General features: G+C 43.2%; 1 non-coding gene across 1 annotated transcript; it reads left to right on the forward strand.

The window, feature by feature from the left end:
• TRNAV-AAC (transfer RNA valine (anticodon AAC)) lies at positions 1-73 on the forward strand. The gene has a single exon. It is a non-coding gene; the product is annotated as a tRNA-Val (tRNA).
• Positions 74-6,215: the final 6,142 nt, after the last annotated feature.

The following is a 6,215-nucleotide window of genomic DNA, read 5'->3' on the forward strand; positions in this document are numbered from 1 at the left end:
GTTTCCGTAGTGTAGTGGTTATCACGTTCGCCTAACACGCGAAAGGTCCCCGGTTCGAGACCGGGCGGAAACACTTTTTTTTTCCTTTAAAAAATGGTACTTACAACAGTTCATTATTTTATTATTCTAATTGAATCTAGGGCTGAAAACGTAAGGGTATCAATGTTCGACCCCCTTTCCTTTTCCAATGTCTTTATAACTTCAGCTGCTTCAAAGACAGATATCGGACTCTTTTAAAAAAAAATGTATGTATTTATTTATTTAATGTGATTTTCTATAGCGCGAACATTAACCGAGGGTGTCAGAGCGCTTTAAATAAAAAACAGTTGCAAAACATAAGGATTTAGGATTACATGAGTTACATAAAAGATACAAACAGGAAAAATAATGCAAATGTACAAGTTGTAAAGTCACACAGGGAAGAGATACAAATAGAAAACATTGCAAATGTACAAGTTGTAAAGTCACTCAAGGAAGAGATACAAATTAATAAACTCTAAGAATCACATGGGAATGGTAAAGAGCACAGACAGCAGGACAGCCGCTGCCATCCATCACTCACAGGCACTGCACACGCTGCAGGCACTGACCCAGGCAGATACATATGTTTACACAAACACAGGCATAAAATGGCCAGACTCTGAACATAGAGGGAAACTCAGACACCAGGAGTGAGTTAAGAGAGTGAGAGACTCAGGCACCAGGAGTGAGTTAAGAGAGAGTGAGAGACTCAGGCACTGGGAGTGAGTTAAGAGAGTGAGAGACTCGGGCACTGGGAATGAGTTAAGAGAGAACATTACTTGCTGGGCAGACTTGTTTCCTGCGGGCCGGGCTTCGCTCCGCTCATTTTTTTTTGGCCGGGCTTGGCTCCGCCGAGCCCCTTCTTCGTTTGGCTGCGCTTGTGGGCCGGGCTTTGCTCCGCTCTCCCTCTTGGCCGGGCTTGGCTCCGCCGCGCCCCTTCCATTCGACTGGACTTCATCTACCAGCAGCCCCGCTAGCGGCAAAGACGCTGCATTCGTCATTGCGAACGCGCCAGGAGGCGCATAAAGGGCACCCCAGGGCCGAGTCCCTGTGGAGAACTTTACTTGCTAGGCAGACTTGTTTCCTGCGGGCCGGGCTTCGCTCCGCTCATTTCCCTTTGGCTGGGCTTGGCTCCGCCGAGCCCCTTCTTCGTTTGGCTACGCCTGTGGGCCGGGCTTTGCTCTGCTCTCCCTTTTGGCCGGGCTTGGCTCCGCTGAGCCCCTTCCATTCGACTGGACTTCATCTCCCAGGAGCCCCGCTAGCGGCAAGGACGCCGCATTCGTCATCGCGAGGCGCCAGGAGGCGCATAAAGGGCACTCCGGTACCTCGTCCTGCGGGAGCGACCCGGGAGAAGCCTGGGACAAGGGCGGGGCCATTTGTGGCCGTACAGGGCCGAAGAGGCCGGGCTGGGCCACCCCTCTTGGACATTGTGTACAGGTTCTTAATATCTTTTAAGTTGTACGGCACTAATTAGTAAATAGTGTCTTTTAGCCTCAAAAGCAATCATTTCTTGGTTTAATTTGTGTTTTGTTAGGAGCTGTTTTAAGTGCTCTTTTATATGTTTTTTAATGTCTTACAGCTAGATTCATGAAGCATTTTTGCGGGCGCAAACGATGCGAATCGCAGAATTTGGCCGTTTGCGCCCGCAAAAATGGCATTTGGAATTCATCAATGGGTCATGAACTGAAATTGCGATTTTTTCAAATTGCGATCGCATTTAAGGAATCTCAATTTGAGGTTCCTTAAATGCTACTCATGAACCATTATTAAATTGTGATTTCGCTATTTTTTGCCGCTATTTACAGCGAAGTCTGACTTCGTGGTAAATAGCGAAAACTGAGAAAAATTCACTTTTGTGCATTTTTCTCAGTTGTATGTTACACACACACATGTCCTTTGGACATGTGTGTGCGCAACATAAGTCTAAATTTACATTTCAGGGGGGCTACAGGGTGTCCTTTGGACACCCCTAGCACCCTTGAAATCACATCCTTATTTGCGATTAGCAAATTGCTAATCGCAAATAAGGAATCACTCCCCATTCATTCCTATGGGCCTTTAGGCCTAAAGGCCCATAGGAATGAATGGGGAGTTATTCCTTATTTGCGATTAGCAATTTGCTAATCGCAAATAAGGAATGTGTAGGAATCGCAATTTATTTAGCGATTCCTACATGAATCCCGTTTTGAAAGTCCTTAATAGCGATTCCTTAATAATCGCTATTAAGGACTCGCAAAACAGGACTTTGATGAATCTAGGGGATAATCTCCCTGGTGCATGGTAATATTGATATATTGTCTTGGATAAATATTTAATTATTATATTTTATATATTCAGTGCAACATAATGGGGAAGAATATGCCTGTTCAACCTGCCCCAGTAGCAAAACAAAGGGTAGTTTCTAACCCACCTCTTCCTAGTCTGACAGCTATCGACAGAATGCTGCAGAAGACTATTGGGGTGGTCGCCTCTGCTATTGAAAGCACAGAAAGAAAACTCTCACTTCCCGCTGGTACCCTTCCTCCCCTACCTGTTACAAACATTTCAATGTTTACAACTAACTCCCAGGATTCGATGTTAGCTCCATCTTTTTGTTGCTCTACCTGGGGTACATCCCACTTTACCAACCAATGAGATAGCTCTGGAATGGCCCCTGTATCTTCTGAATCCATGCCCTCTTTAACAAGGTTATCTGTGACCCCCACAATATTCACAAGTGATTTAGTTCCTGATCCTCTACCTTTAAATGAGGATTCTTTAGAAAAGGTGGGGTGTGGCACACTTTTAAGTGCAATCTCTGTCTCTATTTTAACCGATAACAGCGACAGCCCGTGTGTCAGGACCAGAGGGCAGAAGGCAAGATGTAAATTAAAATATACCACTAAGGAAGGTCAAGCTGTAAAAAATGGTAATGGGAATACTAGCAACAAACAAAGAAAGGTTGTTGAAAAGCCTACTGGGAAAAGAGGAAATAAGGTGAATAACCAGCCGGAAATTGTATTTCCATCAACTAGCGCAAGGGTCCCAATAGTAGAGGAATCTTTCTGGAAAATAATGGAGACCCTTCTAACAACGCTTTTAGAACCCATTTGCTTAAAGGTTAGGAAAATTGAAACAAGGCTGACCAATATAGAGGGAAAGCTTGATACGAATCAGCAGCCATCCCAGGATAGAACTATTTCGATACTACCCCAATCTACCTCTATTTGTTCGAGTGGAAATCCCAATATTATTTTACCGGCCCCAGTAAATCAAACTCAAAATCAAACTAAAAATTCTAAGGTCAATTGTCAATTGGAGCTTAAAAAATCAAGGGGGATACTGGAACTAATACTCCTGTGTTGTTTGTCTCAAATCCAGCAGTTTCCAATGTACCATTCAATGAAATTAGAAGAGCTGAGGACAAAACTGACTCAAATGTAATTTTGGGTTTACCTATTCTATATTTGCCCCCAGAAGCGACACCATATACTGTGGTGTTAGCCAATGTCCCTCCATTGCCCCCTAATACCTTTGAACATTGGCCGACTTTAAGGAATAAGTCTCTTCACTTTTTATCTACCAAGTTTGGGTTTACAAACCATTTGTTTTCAGAATTTAAGATGGCCAGAAGAGTGAGTTGGTTGGGCACTTTCGATAAGACACTGAGGGGTGACTGTGTAATCCTATCATTCCGGTCACCACAATTGGTGCGTATTATAATCGAGAGAGGTTGCACCCGGGGCTCTTGACCCAGACTTCGTTAACATTCTTCCCCTCGGTTTCTTTTATTGTCCATCTCGACCAATTAGACGTTTAACTCCCCCTTGTCCACCTTTAAACTTTGGTGGACCTTTGGGTAGAAATATGGTGTCCCACCATTTAACCCATTTGACACTCTTAGTGGCCTAGAAAACAATGACTGACTACCGGTAGATACTATTACACTTAATCCTTTAGACATAGAAGTTGACCCTATTCCCTATTCTGGTAACGGGGAAACTATAGTGGCAGATGAGGGGAAAGTCCTTAATATTGTCCCGGCTATCTCAGGGATCCTGAGACATACAGGGGGCTCTGGGACTACTGATGGGGGACCAGAGGTGGGAGGTGACCACTGGATCTCCTGTTTACCTGCTGGTTCTGACTCTGTTGCCTCAGTTATCCCCCTGTTAGTTCCACCGGTATGCAAAATTTCCTTGTGGAATATTACCGGTATTAGATCTAAAATTGCTAACCCAATCTGGTGGGATTTTATTTAGACACAAGATATGCTCTGTTTTCAAGAAACCTGGAGTCTTGTTCCGGTCCATTTAAATGGTTTAAGGACCTTTCACACTCCAGCTGTTGACGTCCGACATGGAAGAGCAAAGGGTGTTCTGAGTATTTATTTGTCTAATAAATTGTACCTTGTAAGAGTATTTGAGCCTATTACAGACATTTATTTTCAACTTTTAATACTTGTCTTGGCGTTTGAAACTCCGATTGCTCTTGTTAATCTATACAACAATATTACCCCTGGTGATGTACCTATTGTTTTAAGTAAACTGACCAAAGCACTGTCTTTACAGGAAAAATGTAAAGACATAAATTGATGATATTTTTGTTTGGGGATTTTAATTGTACTCTGTGTATTATGATGAAGGATAATAGGTGTGGAATGACACAGGAAGATGGCTTGGGCCATTTACATTTTAATCACTCCATCCAAGGGGAACAATTTAATAGTTTGTTATTTAAATTCGATCTAGGATTTGCTAAGGAAATTTGCATGTTACCATCTTACCTATCCTCAACATTTAATGGAAGGGGTTGTGCTACAATTATCGATTATGCTGTCGTGTTCTTCTCTAGGACCCTAATTCGATATTCCCGATTTATGCCCTTGTGAGGGTATTATCAATAATGTCCTGACAAAGGCATAAGAATCAGATTCATATTCAGTAATAGCCCATGCAATCCAAAGCACAGCACAGCTACTCCCATCGACTCCTAGAAAGCACAACGCGTTCTTTAAACAAACCAAGCCTCCAGCAGCCCGGGAACCCTCCCCCCCTGCTTTTGTTTTGATTTGAACAAGAATTCCTGAAGTCCTGCAAGAACTGTTAGTTCTTGGTGACGTCTTATGTCCAACCTTACGTCAAACCCGGCACCTTTCAGGTATAAAATACCAACAGTTGCCTTAAGCAATCACACGGTGGTTTGGAGCAGAGCGGCCATCTACTTGCCCGAGAGCCCAGCTGATGCGAGTGCCCACAGAAGCCGCCCCTCCTGTTTGACGCACTGAGAGAGACGCTGTCTTTTTCTCCAGCCGAGAAAATCCAGCTCCGGTGTTTCCAGCCTACCCTTGCGGGTTGCTGGAATTTCGAGTCCTGAGGAAAGAGATACCAGACCTCCCACATTCTATTACTAAGGTACCGAGCTGACTAAAGCCTTAGGAGAATTCTTGATGCAGATTCTTGGCAAAATTATCTTAACCAACTTAACATCGCTACTTACTGTCCCTTCCCACGAATTAGGCTTAGGTCAGGTACACCGGGGTAGGCGTAGTTAGAAGCACCAGTTGAGCCTTTTAGTCAACGTATTTATGTATGTATATATTTTATCCATTTTAAAGTCTCATATGGCTAAGAAACCGTATCAATGCTTTTACAGTATTATTTCATAATACTACTTTTACTGTACGCACTTTACTTTACTTTAAGTATTGCAATTGTGGCAATTCACTTCTGTTGTATGAGAAAGAAGACTGCTCAATAAATAACACCTTTTTATTGAAAACGCCTGTCTCTCTATTTCTCTGCACTCTGGTGAAACTAAGTATGCACTGCTGACTGAGTGAAATATCTGTCTATTGTTTTCACACAACTCTAGAGATATACTCTTATTCTGAGGGAGCAAAGTTGTCATGTTTATGCGGTTGTCGGAAACTGAATCCCTTCTTGTCTGAGCCAGGGGAGGTTATCCATCCCTCTTCATTCAAGAAAGTTTCCAGTGACCTCTGAGCTAGCTGGCGCAAACCTAAATTAAGCTTAACATAGTCAGCAGAGACCTAGATGACCTCAATCCTACGTCTACACTGCTGTTTATGTTATTCCAATGCGCAGAGCCTATTGGGAAAATAGGAACTACACTACATGGCGTCCAACGTTTGGTAAGGCGATAATCCAACACAAGACAATAGAGTAACTCAGTCGTGTTTTTTCTCACAGAAC

This window comes from Lissotriton vulgaris, chromosome 1_1 (genome assembly GCF_964263255.1).
Source record: "Lissotriton vulgaris chromosome 1_1, aLisVul1.2, whole genome shotgun sequence".
NCBI classification, from domain to species: Eukaryota; Metazoa; Chordata; class Amphibia; order Caudata; family Salamandridae; genus Lissotriton; species Lissotriton vulgaris.